We start from the raw sequence: 21973 nt of genomic DNA on the forward strand, positions 1-21973 counted from the left end.
CAAATAAGGGATGGGAGATGATAAATCCACTCGTGTTTCAAGGCTGCATATAAACACACACACAGGAGTTAGTAGGCAGGTGTGAGGGAGGTGCAAGGTGCAGGAGGTATTGCCCTCCATGTGATTTTAAGCAGGGTCAAATACTCCAGTCAAAAGTGCTCACTGACAGCTCATTCCACACGAGTGCGCAGCCCGACTGTTGAAATAAGCCCCAAGACTCAGGGAGAAAATTTGGAGCTCCTTACTAACCAGAGTGTATCAGAACATCAAAAATCAATACACCAAATAGATAGCTTTATCACAATCCAGATAAACAATTCTACTCCGCTGAGAAATGTAAGCACCCCTCCCTAAATCAAACAGCACAGACCACTTGGCTATGCGTATAATAATTGCTCTTGAGCAACCACTTGCATTTTTATTAAAGAAGGAGCAAGAAGGGACAACTTCTATTTAAAATGAGAACAGTAATGAGGTGCAAGCCAGTCCAACTTTTGGCTTGCCAATACGTCCCTTGGCACTTGATCACCCCAATAGTTGGGTGTAGCCAACTGTTGTTCATTCCTTAACCAATTCAGCACTCAGAAAAGAGAGGGCAAGGGAAGAAGAAATAACAACATTGTAGAAGTGTCCCTCATAATATATCAGGAGAACTGCTGATTGAGCTGGATAGAAATCTCAGTAAATGCCTTTTGGGGGACAAAAAGTAAACTAATAAAAATGCATAAAAGCCATAATTTCCTTCCTTATTTTTGACCACACCTGATGGGAAGTCAGGGGAATAGAGAAGGAGTTGAACTTAGAGAACCACTGGGCTACCAGTCAGAGCAGGAATTTGACTTCACTGTGGCATTACAGTGAAACCTTTTAAATTAGGAGATAGATCTAAGGACGTTCTACATATACCCCATAGAATCATTATAGCTTTGTTACAGCCTAAAACAAAAAGACTTTAGCCCCCCAGCCCCCAGACATTAAGGGTTTTTACAGAATCTTACAGAATCTTCTATTTTTCTCCTGAAGAAATGTCATGCTTTTCACCTTCCCTTTTCACCTTGGAACAGCCAAAACATGGTTCAACATTGCCACTAGGAGGCAGATTTAAGTTTGGGATAGGTTGAGTTCAAAGCAGAAGCCCCTTACACTGCACGTCATCCAGGTGTAACACAATCTCCCGGCTATAGCAAAAAGCCTGTCTTTCTCCCACAGTTCTTTCACCTGCAAGCTCAGGCTTTCCATAGCTACCTGCTGCAAGAGACAGCAAGATGCTGCTGGGCATCCCGCACCCAGTCTGAAAGAGTAGAGGCTCCATTACGGGATCTCAATGCCTCCAGAGATCCTAGTACTCCCCCACTGTCACCCTGCAAGGTCAGGGATCTGTAGTTTGCAGAGCTGAGCTGGAGGTGGAGTTGATCAATTGACACAGCACCACTCCCAAGCTGACAGATGGCTTCCCACAGAAAATCTGCTTCGAGTTTACTGCTGCTGGGACAAGTATTGCCTCCTCCTCCTGCACGTTTAACCCCTCCAATAAGGAGCCTAGATTGCACATGGGGAAGGTGCAAAAGCACTCACTGTGAAGCCTCTTCTTGGAAACTGGTAGCTGGTGACTTCCTTGGTGGATGGAAGAGGGTTTGCAGAGGTGGCACAAAGGTTAGAGACCAAGCAAGTGTTATTGCCACCACTTCTAAGCTGCCTGGTGCCCTCTGCCCCTCAAGGGACAGATAGGCCTATGCAGGTATTGCACAAAGTCCAGGTCTGGTGAACATCCTCACCCAAGATGCAGACCTTTGGCAAGACTGCAGGTGAGTCTCTGAGGAGCCCCCCTACAGCTGCACCATTTGAAACCAATCAGTGCCATTTAATGAATCATTAGATTACCTCAGATGTAGTAGGAAAGGTCCCTGGGTGCTGTTCTCACAAGTTCCTTCCTAACAGCCTCTCTGGATTCCCCAGACAAGCAAAAGCAATTACTGCTTTACAAACAACATCTTAATCCAGAGCTAAACTGTTCTGCATTGGTCAGTCTAGTGAGCATTCCTAAAGCAGAGGAATGCAAGATCTCCAAAAACAGTTGCAGTGGTCCGGTCATCTCGAGGAACTAGAAAGACTTCTACTTAGGCACAGTATAACTGCTCACTTGGGAACTGAGGAGATCAGCACATTACATTTCCTCTGTGTAGCCTATCTGAATGTATTCAGTTTTGGTGTGCCATGCTCTGGTGGCTGAGCCATGAACAGCTCTTTGCTACTGGTGGCAAGTTCCTTTAGCTCCAGTCCAAGTGCCAGACCCTGCAGGGGCCAGGTATGTCAAGCTGTGCACAAGGAATTTGAGTGAGGAGCAAGTCAAGAGCATATGTTTGCTTCCTGCATCTGGAGGAATAAACCATGTTTTTTGCAAAACGGCCTAAGCTGCTATATCTTCACAAATGCAGCAGAAATACAATATGTGCTGCTCTGGAAGTAACTCCTTTTTATTAGGTTTTGGGGAACATCAGTATATCTAACTCCATTTGCTGCTTCATTAAGCTTCCTGTGCAGCCATAATTTAACAACTGGTATCTGGCCTTCCTTTCCTTTCCAGTTTGTAAAGGGAATCCTATGAGATCCTAACAACTTAAGCCACTATCATTTTCCAAAGTCCTCTTATCATTTTCCTGATTCAGAAGAAAAGCTGTTAGTGTTTAGTGTTAGTCTTTAATAGGGTCTTGATTTGCAAAATTCCTCTATGACCTACAAACAAAGTACATAGGGATGTTTCTTGTTTAAACTTCAGTCCTGCCTACCACACATTTTGTAGGGCAAAAAGTAGTGAGAAAGCACCAAATAACTTCTGGGAAAACATAGATTTTAATTTTCTCACCTATGTATTTCTTTTCTTTGAAATTGAGACACCATGTGCACTTATTTGTTACAGTGCTGGTGGGATACCTGATTCACTGAGAGTTTTATTGTCCATGATGGAAAATGCTGCAACAGTTCCAAGTCTTATAATTAAATTTTCTATATTTCTGAGTCCCGTTTGTTATAACAGATCTGACAGGAAATCAGGATCTTTGCTGCTTAAGTGTTCATTTACTCCTGTTTATTCTTACCACAAATGCATCACTGCCTCAGGCTAGCCTGAAGTCAGGATCTTCTGCCTGTTTGTTTTTTCTCCCCACATTTAATTTATTTAGCTTTCAACAAATCAATACAATAAAACTCTGTTTTTAATATTACATGCTGTATCATCCTGTGTGAGTCCTTTCCCTGAGTGCTTGCAGTAGGGACTATGAGAACACAGTAACACTACAGCCCCAGCACAATGTTCTTGTGGTGGGATTTGCATCTAGAACACCACATTTCCACATCTCTCACACACATACATGCTCGGATTTCCACAAGTAAGCATATTGACAGCAAAACCTACTCAAAGTAAGGTTGGAGCACACTGGACTGTGTAATTTCTGAATGACTCTGCCTAGTTGATACTATTTAGTAGCATTTCAAAACTTTCCTGTCTCATTAGAACAGGTTTCCTGAGTTATTAATGATTTTGGCTTGCACAGCAGATGGAGCAGCGATCTCCTACAATCCTTTCCCAGTGCTCTGATTCACTGATGAGTGGATCGTTGTTGGTGAAAATCCTCCAAGCTACCCTGGAAATGTGCCCTTAGTGGGAAGTTCAAATTTGTTAGTTGCAGAAATGTGGTTTACGTAACCCTATCATTTATTAATTTCTTCCCTTGTTCTCATAATAACTACTGAACATGCTGGCCCTGTTTGACAGAAGTATACATAGCTCATAGATGATGGCTAAAGAGAACGGATTACAGAAACTGGTGGATGAGTGAAAGGGAGAGACTCAGTTCACTGTCCCCACTGGTGTAATGGCAGGCAGGATATACTGATAAATTTGTGAAGGTCTATAAAAGCCCTCTCTTCCAGGAGAGCATGTTGCTCTCCTTCTGGTCCCTCCTAGGCAGGGCAGACAAGTGGCCAAAAAAGGAGGTCTGCAGCAATTAGGAAAATGGTTGATTCTCTAGGTCTTCTCTGGAAGCCACGATCCCTGATGGGTACAAAGAATAACAAATCTAGAGTTGCTAGTATAGCTCAATTTTGTCACCAGGGTAAACGGTAACAAATGTAGCAAGATTCACATGTATAATGACATTAACTATAGACATACACATCACCATATACACAGATCCCTGTCATGGCTCGGACATTAATCTCTCTGTAGCAGTGGAAACAGATCTGCTGCAGAGCCTTAGCCCAGGAGCAACTGTGTAAGTGCTCCAGCACCAAGGAGTTCCTGAGAGCTGCAATAAAAACATCTCTGATTAAAGATGACTCAAGGGCTGAAAACAGCTAAGTGATTTCCACTTTCCACTTAAGGGTCTACAGAAATCATTCATTTGAAACATTTTGCAACAGAGAAAACTCAAGATAACCTGAATTCTGTAATCTTGATCTTAGGATTGTTTCACTCCGTACCACTTGTAGTTAACAAAAAAAGATGAAAAAGTTGAACATACGCAGGGCCGTTGACTGACATACAATTCAGAGAAAAACCTCGGAAGTCTTTTGGCTAAGGAGGGAGTGCACAATTTGTGACTTTTATACATAATCACTGGTCAAAGCAGGCTAGTATATGCTGCTATGCCATACTAGCTTCCCAGAGCATCACATGTGGGTGCCAGCACTCTTCCACAGAGGAGAAATGGCAGTTAGAAAGCTGCCAGGATAAACAGTTTTCACACCAGGCTTGTTGCATTTCCATTTTCACCTCTGTATATGTGTGGTTCCTTGTTTGATGAGCTTACATGAATGGATTAAACCACTGGTCACTGTGGGTAGATGCTGCCTGCCAAGTGCCATGTTATACCATGATGGCACTCTGGACGACCCTAGCTTCCCTGTCCCAGCTCCGACAAGTCCCCTAGGTTGGCTTAATATCTTGACATTGCCAGCCCAGAACAGTTAGAGGAAATTCAGACCATCCCATTACTCATTTACATCATTACTCAATTACATCATGGTGTTTGCCTGAGACTTCTTTTCTGGCTGTCTTACCCTCCAGACTTAGGACTGAATTTTGACTGAAAGCTGAATGAGATCTCTTTGGTATAGCTATATTAATCAATAGCAGCCATAAAACTATCCAACACTCTTAAAAAGTCCAGTCACAGTATTTGGCATGATGTCATTGAATAAATTTCTCCAATCAGCTATCCAGGGTGAAATACTATTTCTTTTAATAATTTTTAAATTAACTGCTCTTTCATTTCATCAAGTATGCCTTTGGTCTCTTATTGTGAGCAGATCTGATTGTGAACTGAACCTCCAAAATTTCACAGAATCTATTTAAATAAGCCCTGGAAGCCCAGCATTGCATCCAATACCCCCTGAGTCTCTCAGGAGCTGGCAATCTCCTTGTACTATGGCCCAGCTGTGGACAGGTCAGAGTGTGTCTGTAAGGGCCTCCATTCCCCTTCTGCCTCATGAAGTAGTGATACCCTTTTTCTCTCAAAATTCTGCATTGCTTAAGTAATTACCTTCTGCAGGCAAAACTGTTAGTTTCTCTATGTCCTAACACATGGCACCCACAGTCCTGATGATTCCAATGTCTACTCAGCCTTTATGAACAGAGCAAAGTTAGCTGTGTCTGCACTCTGGGCTGGCCAGATCACAGCTGAAGCAAAGTAGTCAATTTAGGATAATATTGTGCCAAGACTTAATCTTTTCTTTGAGGCTGGCCATATTAACCAGTTTAGATAATTTTCAAAGCATTGATAATAGCTTACATACTCTTTGATATGGCATCTGGCTTGCCTCAGAGTGCAAGTAAGCAGCTGAAGAAAAGCCTGTGTAGATGTGCCCTTCACTTTCCCTAAGGCAAGGAGCACTAAAAGACTTCAGCCTCATCCATTCTGCCCAGCAGTAAATGGTAATTCTCTCACTCAAAAATAAACAAAAAAGAAAAAACCAAAAAAACAAACCAAAACAAAAAAAAAATCCAAACCAAAAAAGCCCACCAAAAACACTCCCAAACTCTTTAAATAGGAGAGCTCTCCAGCACACGGATGAAGCTCAGCTCACAGACTCCAGATTTCCCTCTGCCCCATATCTGGCTGCTTCTTCTCTAAGGGGTCATAATTATGCTCTGAGTACAAACAAAAAAAAAAAAAAAAGATATAAAAAAAGGTCCAGCTCCCACTGTTTTGGTCCCACTTAAGCAGTGGAGTTTCCCTGGCAACCACGCACATGTAATGCAGCCATGGCCATACGCTCCCCACCACAGCCAGCAGGAAGGGCCACCATTGCTCCCTGCAGTGCTACACAGGGTACAGTACAGCCCACCAGTGCTGGGGCTGAAAAGACTGGGGCTGCACATCACTACCCACACCCCAGAGAGAAACTCATTGCCTGGCAGCCTGCTGGACCTGCAAAGGTGCTCAGGGAGAGGAGGGTGGCTAACGGCCCACTAGATTTCTTGTGTCAGGTAACTAGGGGCAAGCAGGAGGAAAATCAAGATTTGCCCTCATCCTGCTCACCCAGGCCTCCTTCTTCGGGGCTGGTTCCTCACTGCCTTCACACTCCTTGGAGCTGTTTTCCTCTATGGTGTGAGAGGAAGGTGTGGAGTGTGTATGTTCTGTCTTTGTTCCCCTGTGTTTATGCACTGCTCTTAACTTGAAGGTTCAGTCCCACAAACACAGCCAGGTTTATTCAGTTAGCCCAGGTCACTGGCTTTCTGCCGTGAGGGCAGAAGGGAGCCCACCTTTTATCCTTCTCAGCCTGGGAGTATATTCAGACATTTCATACTCACAGCTTTATAAGACCGTGAGGCTCCACACTACCCTTCACTGCACCCTCCAAATCAGATCCGATCACATTGGAAAGGAGGTGCTGCTTGCTCAGAGTATACCTCCTCCCTGCCCTGAGCTCTCCCAAACCTGGCTCATCCCAGCTCACTCCAACCTGTGTTTTACAGCACGGGCTGGAATAGCAGCAATATTGAAGCCTTTGTGTGCACCAGGTGAGAAGGCAGCTCTGCGTGGTGCATTTCAAGAGGGATTTTACTACCTTCCTTACGTTGCCAAGATAGTATAAAATAGCACTGGCATAAAATGAAGAAATAGTACCCTGTTGCAGGTTTTCCATTTTTTGTTTAGACATCCTGCTGGCAAGCAGCTGCCTCATTAGCCCATAACATGTATGTCTGTCTGCACCAGACAACAGGAGGCAGTGGAACCGTGAACTGGCCCTTAGGCATCTGTGCATTAGCACTGGGTGGAAACTCCAGCTCATGTCCAGTAGATCTGCCCTGTCAGGAGAGCTAACTAGTTCAGACCCCAGCCTGCACCATCCTGTTGACACTCCTGATTTCAGATCTAGTGGGGAATTTGTTAAACCTGAGGAGAAGAAACAGAGGTGGATTCCTGAACCACTGGACCTGGACTATGGATTCAGCCCCTGCTTTGGAAAGCAACTGTATCACTGAAGAGTTTTACAAGAGTCTTTGTCTGGAACAAGCAATATGGATTTCAATATGCAGCCTGATTTGTCATGCTTGAAGACCTGATCCCCATCAGAGATGGCTTTGGCCACAGCAAGTTACCATCCAGGATGGATGAAAGCATAGCAGCACCTACTTTCTCCCTACACAGCTCTCCTTCCTAATCAACCAGTGAGCAGTGCTCCTGTCGGGAAGCTGCTGTCATGCCTGTCTTCCTCATGTAACTGATTCACAAAGTTTTAAACAATTATTGATTCTCCTCCTCCCCACTGTGGAGACATTGAGACCATAGAGTTATTTACACAGATATTAGAAAGGAAAGAAGCTCCGTCCTCAGATGTTCTTTTTGAGTTCCTATCTATTAAGTCTCAGAAAATAGGAATTTTCTTACAACTTTACAGACAAAAGCATGCATAAATACATTAAGTTCCCTGCACACACACAAGCCCATCCAAACATTTGCAGGATGTTCTGCCAAAACCACACTAGCTGAATTATTGCTTTCTATTATTTTCTATTGGGATCATAACTCTTCAGTTCCTTTTCTTTGCTCTGATGATTAACAGCCATTTGCCATGCCCCTTTACTGCTATAAGACTGAGGCACAAATCGTGGCAAACTTCCTATTCAAGAAAAAGCCATTTCTAAACTCCAATGAATTGGAAATTCTTCTTGGTAAAAGACTGGACTATAGGAGACATACAGAGATGGAGCTTGCAATCTTCCCCACAGCTCCTGAAGCACTTCACATTCATGGTTGCTACAGAGATTGGTGCTGTAAGAACCATTATATTCACCTCCATGATCTAAGAACAAGAATGTTTACACTTCTCAGAGTTTGGTGATGAGAATTTGAAAGGGGAAATCAGTCCCTCTGAGCTTGCAATAAGGGTGCTATGAATTTAAGTTCTGAACTTCTTTTTGCTTGGGCAATGAAAATCAGCAAGTCCGTTTCTAGTCAGCTTAACACTGTGCTGGAGCACACATAATTAAATTAACTTTTTTTCTATAGTTACCTGCACATCAATAAAAAGCGCCATCTATAATATTCAATATGCCCTTGACATAACTTTAAAGCAGCAGCATTACAAATAAGATGCTCTTTTTGTACTTGAAAACATATTTTTCTACCTATATTAGGCTTTGTACTTTTTTAACCAAAACCTGAGTCTGGGACTGAACTGACGTCTCTTTTTCAAGATCACACACATACATAAGGCAGTGAGATTTCTGTTGAGGATCAGCATAGCAGAGAAAGGAATTGATGGAGCAGCAAAAGTATTTGCCTCTGCTGGCCATTAATAATAAGAGTAACAAAAACATCTAAGAGAATAAGAGCCAGGGTGAGGCATGTAAGGTTTAGAAATAGCTCTTCAACTGACTCAAAGGCAAAGCCAATGCATCTTGTTTTCCTGCATCTCCCATTGTCTGTCCTCTTTATTAACCACACACTCCAGCACAACGGGGGAGTGGGAAGTAGATGGAAGCATCAGCAGGAGCTCTGGCAAGCTGGGTAGAAATGAGCTATTCAATCTGAACATTGCCTGGTCAGGGCCCACGACAAAAGATGGAACAAATAACTACAAAAGAGGGGAAAGAAAAAGCTATGTCCAGCACTGCACCTCCTGCAAGGGAAGAGGCATTGGCTGTGATGTTTTGTCTTTTCCTTCCACTTTGTATCACTCTGTCTCGTTATTTTCTGTCTTCCTGCACACAGTTGCCTTTAGGTGCTTCAAGTGCATGCAGTTGGATATGTGTGTGTGTATATACACATATACATACATATCTACACGTACACAGGGGCAACTGCACATTGGCAATTCTACAGGCAAGATGGCTCAAGATGGGCAAATTGCCTCATCTCCAGTATACCAACTCAGGCTGGCAGCACCTGAAATGGATTAGCATCCAACAATGATCTCTATGAAATGAGGTGATGGTGCAGTCCAGCCTTACTGGCAATAAATGTCTACATCACCACACATGCATTCAGTGCTGACTAAACTTCTGGTTAGTGCTCTCAGAAAGAAGCCAAGGATTACACAGGCTGCTTCATTACACAGCCCTGGCCACAGCCCAGAGGAAGAGAGTTCACATGCCTTCAAATTATGGGTGAAAGCATTGAAGACATGGTTTTAACAGACTTTGTTCTTCCTGACAAATACAGTCCTTCAGGACTCATCTTTCATGGAGGCAAGTAGTCACCTATTAATATACAACAAGAGGATCTGGGCTATTAAGAAAACAAAACAAACTCAAAAAACCCCACAACTCTGTCTTTTCTTTCAGCAGGTCAGAAGGAATACTTGTGGGAAGGGAATAGACACAGAAAGGTTTATTTCAGGGTGTAGCTAAGCAATTCTGGAAACTGAGACAAAGTCATTGCTCTGGTCGTCTAGCTTCAAGATACTATTTTTTTCTTTCAAAATACTTTTTTCTTTCTGGGAAGAATTGTATTTTCTTCTTTTCATGCAAAACTTCCACTTTTTTTTCTTTCTAGGAAGAATTGTGTTTTCTCCTTTTCATGCAAAACCTCTGAATATCTGCCTTCTGAGAAGTAACGAGCTGAAAAACCTTTTCTTCAAGTCTGGTGGCTAGTGCAAGAAGCTCAACCTTTTAATTATCTCAATGGATGCAGGATGTGTACATTCCTACACTACGCATCCATCTGCACTGCGTAGGAGCAGATCATAGTCTTGGCATCAGTGCTCTTCAAGGCATGCAGCCTTGCAGGGTGGGCATGCTTGGTGAATGAAGCACACTGCATGGAAGTCATCAACCCAGCGCTCTACAGCTTATCTGGTATCCAGCTGCTCTTGTTATGTTACCGAGTAATTTTTAAGGGCTGGTAGTAGATCTTCTTCTTTCACTCATCGCACTAACCCCACTAACTTCGAAGTCACACCGTATTCTCTAGATGGAAGTGAGAACGTTGTCAGGCTCCTTGTGCATTCAGCAGTAGGCTATGGATACAATCTCTCTATTCATCAGTAGGAAAACATGGCCTTTACAGCTATCCCTCACTAGCCTTTCTTCCCATGGAATCTCTCTATTGTGTAGCTCTAGGATACTCAAGAAAGGAAAAGTATGCATTTAAAAATGTACATATTCCCTCCACATATAAAGGGCTGAGGATCATAAATTTCCTCTTTTACAGGGAGCTTTCTGAGGGCCCTTCAGCTGTCTTGTGTGGGGGACTTCGTGCAGCCAATTCATAATTTCTGTATTCTATTGCTATGCAACAAGAAAATTGTTCGGTCTCCACAAGAATTTCACTTCACTCCATAAACATCAGCATCTCTGTTTCAGCAAAGATTAATCATACAGGGCCTCCCAGCCTTGGACTCAACCCTTCTCAGGGCTCCTCTAAACAGGGCAGTTTACTTCCTTACACAAGGTCAATTGTGCATCTTGGACTTTGACAAAGGAAGCTCTCAGTCCACTGGGCCCACTGACAGCAACATTTTAACTCAACAGGTGCTGCTCAACAGTTTGTAGTCTAAACTAAAGATGAACAATATTTCAAATGGAAGTGGCAGGAGGACTTTCAAGCAGGGGTAGTCATAATCCCTTCCTGCTGGGATGTGGACAATAGACAAGCTGCTCCCATTCCTGTTGAGTCCTGGGAGGGGATTTTTCCGGACTGTAAGTAGGCAACATCTTTCATCCTACGGCTTCCACCAAACCACATCCTCTGAGTTTAATAGCATCCTGCAGTCTTTATGGGCTCAGAAGGGGGATTACTGCCTCCCAGAGTGCCAAGAGCTTTTGCTAAAATTCCTAGATTTTCCCTGAAGTGCTCCCCTCCAGGTATTGAATGAGCGAGGTATTACAACTGAAAGATTGAAAGATTTTCATTTAGCATCTTTTTTTTTTTTTTCTCAGTTGATTTACTCAGTGCAGATGGAGTACAATAGATGAGATTGCTTTGCTCACCCGTATCTGCATAAGCTTGTTTTAAGTACATTGTATGATTATTTCAACTTCCCACCAACAGCCTCCTCGTACCTCCAGGCCTCTCAAAAGCATGCCTGGATTGTGTAATGCCACAGCCCCATATCAGAGTTGCCAGAGTTAACCTGGACTGCCTAGTAAGTCCACAAGGCACAGCAACACCTTGCAGAAGTACTAGCTTGGATCCCTGAAGCTGAAGAGTGATTTCAGTACAGTCCATGAGATAAATTTGTGGTGACTCAATTGTACCACTCTTAGAGCTAGCCTGTTGGGTGCTACCTGAGGGTCTGCACAACATGCCATGCAGCTATGACCTCCTCAGTTTCACTCATTCCCTGCAGTGCCTAGTCACCCCAATACCTTGGGGTGATTCATACCAGAGCTGCCATGGGACATTTACAATTGCTGCCTGCTCCTCTAGCTCCCTTTGCCCCCACTGACTAAGCAGAGGTTGTTCTCTCTTCCCCAGGGCCGAGGGAACATAGAATCCTAAAATCTAAAATCTTTTCTCTCAACCCCACCTTGGGCACTTCTACAGCCCCACACGATTCCTGTGCAAAAGCTTCCCTCCCACCCACCGAGTGCAGGGCAGCTGTGACCATCCTGGGACTGGAGCAGAAGGAGGTGAGGCCAAAAGGACAGCAGACGGTGAGTTCACACCCACATACACACACATCCCGATTAAGGATCCAGCTTTGTTTCCATGGCAACGTGCAGAGCCGCAGCAAAACGGGCCCTTCCTGCGCAGCAATGGCAGCCATGCCCTGCACCCCTAAATCCTCCCGCTTCTCCCAGCCACTGCCAGGGCCTGCAGTGACTCCTTTACACACCTTCCAAAGCCTGGCAATTTAAGGCTCTCAGATTTCCCACTCATGATGCGACATCCAGAAAACAGGAAAATAAGGATGCACACTAATAGCGGTAACAGAAATAACACTACCCGACACAGTCAAGCTGTAAACCCCTTAGAACAGCATTACAAAGAAATGCCTTTTCTCTCCTGGAAGCTGGCAATGATCATCAATGGAGTGCAGCTCACAGAATTAAAAGAAGATATTTTTTCCTACAGGCAGGTAGCTCCTTACTACACAGCCAAGCAGCCAGCACTCCTCTGAATCTACTATCAAATGCCACTTGCAACCACAGCCAACTCCACCTTTCAGGACAAGCTGTCCCATGCAGCCCACCTTCCCATGAGACAGTACTAAACACCTTGGTCCCTGTGGTAGGGTGGTGAAACACAAGAGGACAGCTGAGACCCTGGGTCTTGGCAGTATGCACCCTTCTTAGCAGCTCCACAGGGAAAGGCATGTAGGACATGGCCACATGTTTCTTCAGGCCTTCTGCACTCAGAAAATCTACCTGCCATCTTACAACTGAAACACAAGGACTGAAGTGCTCATGATTTCTTAGCCATTTCCACTACATGTCTTCAGGGTTGTCTGCTGAGGAACGATTGGGAAAATTAATCCAAATTAACTGAAGTTGTGAGTTTAGCATGAATTCATTAAATCACATTAGCCTTGAATGGACACATTTCTTCCAAATTAAAGCAATCCTTAGAAGAAAATTGAACTAAACCAAATTAAGGTCCTTTTAATCCTGAAGAACAGAGTGCCTACATGGGGTTTGTTGTAATTAAGGAACAGCAGTCTGGAAGGGATGTCCTAGCCCCGGTCTCCCAGACAGTCTCTCCATATTAGTCTTTTGAAGAACCTATCATGCTCTCACTGGGAAAGGATTAGGTTTCTTGTTTTCCCTGTGCAGTTTGGAAGCTGGTGCAGAACTCTGCTGTACTGATGACTTCTTGCTAAAGCCCGTTCCTGGCCAGTTAATGCCTAGCTCATCTTTACCTTGAAGAGCTCTCCTATTGTCACAGTATTTCCCTCTCACTTTTTTTTTTAATGGAGGGCAGCCTTTTATATTTTCTCAGTCTGCATTTTGCCAGGTTAAGTAAGCTACACTATCTTAGTTTCCTCTTGTAAAATGTGTTCTTCCTTCTCATTACCAACCAGATACTTTTCTGACTCCATTTTGCTTTAATTGGGATAACTGGAATTATACACAGAATTGTACACAGAGGAAATTACACTAGAGCCTTTTACAGCGATACTGATACTTCCCTGCCTTGGCAGGGAATATCCTGCCTGGCACCTAGGAACATAATTGTCTTTTATGCTGATGTCTCATATCTAAGCCTCAGTCATCACATCAGTAAATAATACTCCCACTTTTTCTCATTTTCATTTGCTTCTAACTGATAATCCCATTGTTTTTAAGATCAATTAGTAGGAGTAACAAAGAATCTTCTCATACAGGCCAGCAGACTGTGCAAAGGCACCCAGACCAGATAGAAGAAATAGAAGTAATAAACAGTAGAAGCCAAACAATTTCTGCTGCTCAAGTCCTTCAGATCTAGTGTGGGTTCCAACATGTGGCTTCATACCAGGCACTGTAGATGAGTCTATCTGCATGGCTCTGATCTTCACATAAGTGCATTTCACCTTCTTTCTATATTGTAGTCCTCAAAACTGTCCATTTCTTCCTGCTTGTTCCCTATTCTACTCCATTGATTACACTGCTCCCAAGTGTGCACAAATGTCCTCATGAACATGATCCCTCACACTCCTACACCATAAATCAGAACCCAACATTTGGAAACATTTATAATTCTGTGATTTAGAAAGTTTCAGATTAGCCACACTACACTTCATCTCATATCTGATATGGCAGAAGGGAGCAAGGGAGACAGGAAGGATAACTGATGGAAGAGAGACAATCAGGTTTCCCATTCAGAGAAGCACTACCTATTGCAGGACACAAGCACATTTACAGAGAGTGTCACATGAATACAGCCAGTTAAAAAAAAAACTGTTTTCATACAATATATCCAAGCTAGGGACTATGTTACTACAGGAAATCATTGTACAGAGCAGTAGAAAGAAGCAAAGAGGTAAATTATTAGGTTCTGATTCAACATGCCATTATTGCTATTCAAGATGCCATTTACTGAGGACCAGGTTACTTTGCTGTAAAATTAGACTTTTATCCTGGTAATTCGGGCCTTTTAAAAATATTTATTCACATTTTTATGCAAAATTACTTAGACCTGGCTTGTCTGTGTTTGTTTGCTGTCAATGCTCCTGTACAGGAGTTTCATCTGCATATTCATGTATGGAAATGTGCAAAAACTTGCAGAAGTGTACGTCTTCCCTGCTCATATGCAAGTATTCAAGCCAGAAGTGCTTGTGTGCTCATTCAACAAGGGAACAGAAACAATACCAAATAGATACCTCTGACCAACCATAATTAAGTAATGCAGCCTGTATCAATCCATAGAGTAAATATTTTCCAAGAAGTTCACTGAATAAATTCAAATAAATTTGAGGAAATTACGATCCACACAATTGATATTCCATAAACAGAAAAAGAAGCTAAATTCACTGAATAAATTATGTGTTGTGAATTAGTCCCCCAGCTCTAGCAATTACTATGGCTGGATTATTAAAATGGATGGCTAATTTAGCATCAGTAGTACTACTTTTTGTTCTGGGTACTCAGATAATACTACTTTGGTCTTCTATAGCACCGCTCAAAACAAATTAAATGACAGTGTCCCTTTTTTCTTTTTCTTTTTTTTTTTTTTTTTAATACAGAGGAAAGTAATAAAGTAGAGAATCAGCCTTCCCATTGTCAGTGTGTACCAAACTTCTCAGTACGAACCAGCTCAGCAGACTGGAGGAAATACAACCCACATCCCTGAAGAGACAGCTAGATCCTCCCTCCATCAACAGCGCAAGAACTAGTTATGACCCTCATGGACATTCCTCATCTCTCTGTATGAGGAAATGGCTGCATTCGGAATGCAGGAAGAGTAGGGATCTTATTAGCCTAAAGCAACAGGCAACAGTTACCGTTTGCAAGTGTCTCTCTAGATTTAATGGTTTCATGGGTGCTAGATTTGCCCTTTTAGAACAGGTCACATTCATTACTAATTGTGATCTTTTCTGTGGTGTCACTGAACTATGATGTTCAGCAAACCATACTCCTGTCTGAGAGGTGAATTAGTTATTTGGAGAGCTAGAAATGAGATTGAAATCAGCCTGTTACCATAAAACAATCTGTGATCTGCAGGATCGCTGCCCAGGTCCCTATCAATCTCTCCAAAACACCTCCTTCAGCACAACATTCACAACTGCTACCTTCTTAAAGGAAGGCAAATGGTAGAGGAGGTCTGAGCTGCCCACTGCCTCCCAGGAAGCTTTTCCTGGGGCAAGGGTAAGAGAATGGCCCAACTCAGGGGAAATGGCGGCATAGCTGCAGGGCAGCCTTCCCTCTTGCTGTGTCTGGAATAGCAACCAAGAAAATCATTTTGTGCTGCAAAACTCATCAGTTTGGCACCTTGCACCAGACTCAGAACTGTTCTGGTTAAACGAAACAAGGCAATTTCCTGATCATTTCACTAAAAAGAAAATCCTGGGCCCTCCCAGCCCTGATGTAAAGCCATGGGTTAGTGCTTGTCCATTCCTCCCTTCCCTAGGTGCTGCGCTGCTGCCACACACGAGATTAGCAAGGAGGTTATATTTAAACTTCCAAGAGGAGCTGCTGTGCGATTATGGGTCTATTTAAAATCCTCTGGGCAGCTGCAGTACATAATAACAAGTCAGCGGGAGGCAGAGAGAGAGGGGAAGGAGGAGAGGGAAAGGAGGGGGGTCAGGAACGTCACAGATTGTCTCCGAAAAATTGATTGCCAGAAGATGGCAGGGGGTGCAGTCAAGTTAAAGATGCCTCCCACAGGGAGTGAAAGTGAGAGGGGGGACGTGCAAGAGAGGTGCCGGCGCCGGTGGAGTGTACTGACAGGCAGCGGGGGGATTGGACAGGCCAGCATGGAAAGCTGCCAGACCTGAAACCTTACTGCCTCAGGCAAGGACGTCATTCCCTTAAACCCCCTCCACTCTCTCTGGAGGGCTCTGTCACACGCCACTGGGTGCCTGTCCAGGCTTCTTCAGATCGCAGGCAATTGAATGAGTAAATAGCTATTATTAGACTGTCCTCTCCAGCCTGCCCACACACACACACACACCTCAGCCTCAAACCAGCACAAAACTACCCCAAGAAAACACCCTTCCAGGGCTTTACCCAGTCCTCAGCTTCACTGTATCTCTTGGTAGTCTATTCCCCTCTCCAAATTGCTACTAAAAAGATCAGAGCAGGGACCCAGCCCCTCCAGCCTCACCATAAATCACATTTTCTATGTATTTTCCCAGCCCTCTCACCAGCTGTCTCCACCATCTTTGACTCCAGGGCACAGACAAGGTGGGTTCAGAACCCCTAGATGGTCATTGAAAAATCGCCTCAGGTAGCCATGACACCAGAGCTCAGTGACATCATGCCTGGTGAGGTTCCACAGGTGGACCTGGGGCAGGTGAGGTGACAGCAGTGAAGGGTGGGCAGATGGATGAGAGTGGGGTCCCAGTGTGCAGGAGGCTGTGCTGGTGGTACCAGCCTGCCCTGAGCTGAGCAAAGGGGTCCTCAGTGATCCAAATCACTGAAAGATGAAGCCTAATTCATTCTTAACTGCAGGAGTGAGCTCTTCCAGCCTCACTGGTGTTTTTCAGATAAGTCCCACCCATTGCACAGGCTCTCATTTAATGATATAGTGGTATCATGGTCTTCCACCTGCCTGCCCTCTCCTTACCAGTCAAATTTCCACGTCCTTCAAAGATTTGCTGCAATCCAGCCAAGATGACTGCACTTCAGTGCTGACTGGAGCCTTTGCGATGCAGTCTATAAAACACTGTGGGAGATATCCAGAGGAAAGATGCTCGAGAAACATCAGTAATAGCATTCCACACACCTTCTCTGATACTGTCCTTTGTGACCCTTTCCTACTCTTCTTTCTTCCCCATCCCTACACAACCTTCCTCCCTTCTCTACACAACCGTTTTCAGCACTGGAATGTGGTACTACCAGGCATGGAAGGAGTGTCTCTCCAAAAAAAGATTTGCCTCAATTTCCATCAGCAACAGAGAAGAGGGGAAAAATGTTCAAATTAAGCTGCTTGATTACTGAAATTAATCTTGTCATTTAGCATCCCTGTTCCACAGAACGGGGCCTTTGATTAGCCTCCTTGTTTCAGAATATTACAAGCAGACATTTATTAAGCAGAAGGCAATTCCTCTGCAGGGGGAGAGGGGCCGCTGATTCCAAAGAGAATGTTGCTCTCAGGATAAGAGATGGCCCCAGCTTTGCCCGCATCCCTGGCAAGTGAGGGGATACTGCTCTGACAACACATCCTGGGCCCCAAAAGGATTCTCAAAAATCCTGCCCCCCATACATGACTAAGGACCATCCTCTTGCTACTGTCATACGCTTGGTATTTATAAGGCTGTCAACACTTAGAGCAAGTTATCACTTATTATTACCATCATTCTGAGAGCCCTCAAAGGTTGTGATGTACTATGTCCCCCCTGCTTGGCTCTCTCTGGGCACTAAAGAAATACAGCCAGATAGGGAGCAATCCTCAAGGTGACTGGAGGAGCACTGGACCTGCGCGTAAGACCTTTGGCACCCACACTTCCCTCTCTGCTTCCTCTCCAGCTCTGCACTGCATCACAAACTGCACTGCTGTGACTTTGTACATTCATGCTGTCACAAGCTATGTGCTTTTCCACTCCACAGGGCACATGCTAGGAAACAGGTGCCTCACTTTAGGTAAGGACTGCTCCCATTGACCTGATGTGGTGTGCCATACTTCCTGGGAAGGCTGAAGGGACAGCTCAGAGATGGTGGTGGAATGCCCCAGAGATGCTCTTGCAGCACCCAGGGAATTTCAGAGCCTACTTCCCCTAGGAGGTGCCATCCTGGGACTCCAAAGCCCAGAACTAGCACTAGAGGTAGAGAGGAGGGATAAGATACTATAGAATGTTGTCTCCTATGGTTTCTTCTGACTCTTTTTCCCCCAGCCAAAGGGAGTTTAGACATGGTTACCGGCATAGGGAAACATTCACCAGTATCCCAGGCAAATCACTGGTAAATTTTAAGTCTGCTAAACTGATTGCTGGGTTTCAAGCTATACTGGTCAAAGTCCACCAGCACTGAAAGGTTGTAAAATGGAAGACCAACCTTTACACTGTTTACCTTTTCCTTCCCCTGCAAGGGATGATTTTGGTACTGCCAGTCTAATGCTCCCAGTATTGCTACTAAAAAGAATGTATTCCAGTCTCTGTTCTACTGCATCACAGTGCCAGAGCTCCATCCTGCAAGAGAAACACAGCTCAGAGGGAACATGAGGTTGAGGCCTCTATAAGCTTTAAGTACAACGTTTTTACAGGCTGTTAATATGGAATCTGGCAAAAAAAAATGGCAGGTTTTTAACCACTTTCATCAGAGACTCAAACTACTTTCCAAACATTAACTAAATACATTTCATAGTAGCTCAAATCCTCTGAGTGCTTCCTTGCACTGACTGGTGAAGTAAAAATTGCCCAGCCTATGGGGAGGTATCATTATCATCTTTGTTCTGCAGATGGGGAAATTGAGGCATGGGAATTCCAAGTGATTCAGATAGGGTCATGGAGATGAACCAAAAGCAGAAGAGAGCGTTTTTTACTTTGGGTCTTCCTTAGCCCTCTGCATTCCAACTCTGCCCTATGCAGTGCAATCACTCAGCTTCCAGATCGCATGCAACAACCCACATATAACAGCAGATCAAAGATCCTAAAGCTAATCAAACTTATTTGAATCTCAAAACTATTCTGAGGGACCCAGATGGAAGCTGGGACACAGGTGTGTAACAAGCTCTAATTTTAGCTGATTTGGGTTTGCTCATCCTTCCCTCACCCACGATGGCAGGCAAGGCATACAGCCTGAATGAGAAACGGTGCTCTGATGAGGCATCTACAGGTCTGGTGTCGTTTGCTTGTGGGTTTGCTGTTTCTTGGGTACCAGAGCTGCATGAAGCATTGAAATTCCACCCTTAGCAGCAGTGAGCAGCAGAACCTGGTTTCCATAGCACTGCCATGGAAACCGCACTTTGCGAATTTGTGCCTTCGGGCCCCTCTGCAGCTGAACATCTCTGCTCCTCCCCAGCACCCACCTCCACACTACAAGCCTCTACACCTCCTTCTATGTCTCAGAAGCTTAAAGGGTGCGGTACATAGGGAAAGCAGAACCCTGTTTGGCTCCTCCCTGGATCATAATATGTAAAAGTGTCCTCTGAAGAAAAATACTAACAGCATACTTCTTTCTCCCCCAGCAGAAAAAATGACAGTTAAGATTCCTCAACTTGAAATCGCACAAGTAAAATTTCACCTGGTAATATATTAAAGTACAAACCCAATACTCTCATTCAGTGGGTTCCATTTACTTATTTTGTCTGCCTGGACACCAGCTTCTGAAAGTGAAGGATTGAATTAACTGTTAGAATGCAGGATAGACTCCCCTTAATCTTCTCCTCTGGTTTTGTTTTTTACTTTTTGCTTCCCATCCCATAGCTCACACTAAAAAAACTCATGGCAAGGGCTCCATAAAATGGAGGGAGAGACAACTGGTATATGCAAGATACATGTTACTTCCCCTCTGCATCCACTGAGTGCTTACAGAACACGTGGAGCTGACATATACATCTCGAAGAGATACAGCCTATGAGCATTAGCAAGTCATCTCCACTGGCTGGGAGGCCACAAGTCTGCCCAGCACCTTGACAGGTCAGTCCCTAACAGCCTTGGTCATCACGAGAAGTTTGAGTTGTAGTGCTTAGACACTACCCTAGAAATGGAACAAGCAAAGGAAGGTCTAGATTTTAGAGGAACAGCACCAGAAAAGCAAGTAAGAGTCAAGACGCAATTGGCAGGGAGCAAAAAGTAAAAGATTCATCTTATGACCCTCCACCATGGGTATTGAGGGAAGAACCATACCCTGAGTGAGAAAGAAATCTGATCTCTCCGCTTTACTGGCGCCCTTGCCTCTGGAATGATTACAGAAAAGGATACTGTGTTACCAGAATAGGCCAGAAAAAGTTGTTCCAAGTAGTTTGGAAAATACCCACAGCCAATGACACAGAGCTACTTTACATACTGTCAAAAACGGCAGCTCTCATCTGACATGCACGGAGCAAAGTGCACCCCTTGATGGAAGACAGACCAGTTCCAACTGGCTTAGGGCAGACCCCATCAAGGGCACAGCCCCTGACATCTTCCTTTCCCAAGCAAATGTCAGAATAACAGCAATTAACAAATATCAACATAACGCCAAGTTTTGCATATTCATAACCTGTCCACTGCCTACTCAGACAAGCACACTGCATTACTCTCTGAGTCAACCTGTGCTGTCATGTGAACTAGATCTTTTCCATATTGGAGCAGTACTGAGTCTATCAGTCACATCATGACCTGGGCCACATCTCTCTCACCTACTGTGGCTGTAACTCGTCTGAAACCTTGCTGAGCAAAATGACTGATACACTGCATTCCCTTGTGGAGTGTGAAGGAGGTCACCTGTCTTCCATTATATGCATCCACCTGGCCCGACAGTCTCCTACAATGACAAGAATTTTCCTGTGTTGCCAGGCCCACCTCTAGCTTTTGTTCTCCAGCACGTACAAGCATAATATCACTTAATGAAGAAAGGAAGCTTCTTGAAACACAAATACTTCAAGCTTCTTGATTTGCCTTACTTGTCCCTTCATATATCTGACTACAGATCCCAAGTCACTTCAATCCGAGACCTGGACTCCAGTTTTCCGTTGAACAAAAACCTGAAGGAGGCAACTCTCACTCCACTGTGCCATGCTGTGATTTGAAAGAGCTTAATACACACCAAACTATAACTCCCATCCTTTTCACTCTGTTCTTTATTATTTTGATGAGGTTTTCAACCCATCTGTTAAATCATGGATGAAGAAAACTAGCAGTTACATAGCAAAATCCATGAAAACTATTTAAAATTCATGCCTACTAAACTGGCCTATAATTATATGTTACTAAGTCAGGTGTACTGTGTCTGGAAAAACAAATTTGGTATGCATGATCACCTACTTAGCTGCTGTGTCTTCTAATAAGGTTAACTCAAGGAAGATGGAATAATAGTTTAGGACAAGTACATACTGAATTGCTTTATTTGGGGTGGGGTAGGGGGGAAGAGAGGGTCCATGCAGCAAGAAAAGATCAGTGGCTACTTGGCTGCAAGGGGTCAGTCTTCCCTGTACCACTAACTCTTCCCCTTGACATAGCCTACGTTTTTAGTTGATGTGTGTAAAGCTTTGACAGCCTCTTCAACATGACTGCTCTTCTGAGCTCAGGGTAAAACCTCTTCAGCCCCTCTCAAGTTCCTTTTAAATCCCTAAATTACCTTCGTATAATCTTCAGTCTCTCATCTCGTATTCACTGGACACCTTGCACAGAAGTGCTGTCAAAAGCAGGACTGCTGAAACTAAATGAGGACTAATATTTCTTACAAAGATTGTGGTACTTTTTCCTTGTCTGTGAGGCAGTATTGGCCATACTGTGATCTACCTGC

At 44.0% G+C, this 21973-nt stretch overlaps 1 protein-coding gene across 3 annotated transcripts in view; it reads right to left on the reverse strand.

Annotated features, from left to right (window-relative positions):
• GRIN2B (glutamate ionotropic receptor NMDA type subunit 2B) overlaps window positions 1-21973 on the reverse strand; it is a 217702-nt gene that overhangs the window by 123108 nt on the left and 72621 nt on the right. The window contains exon 1 of one of the 3 annotated variants that reach the window (XM_061450630.1): window positions 7638-7749. The exons of the other annotated variants lie outside the window; for them this stretch is intronic. The gene's annotated coding sequence lies outside the window, so the exon portion shown is untranslated. Of the gene's footprint in view, window positions 1-7637; window positions 7750-21973 lie in introns of those variants that run through there. 3 annotated transcript variants of the gene reach the window in all.

The sequence above is a fragment of the Pezoporus flaviventris genome, unplaced genomic scaffold, assembly GCF_033815535.1.
Source record: "Pezoporus flaviventris isolate CSIRO_AGI_PZ_B2104156 unplaced genomic scaffold, CSIRO_AGI_Pfla_v1 ptg000011l, whole genome shotgun sequence".
Taxonomy (NCBI): domain Eukaryota; kingdom Metazoa; phylum Chordata; class Aves; order Psittaciformes; family Psittacidae; genus Pezoporus; species Pezoporus flaviventris.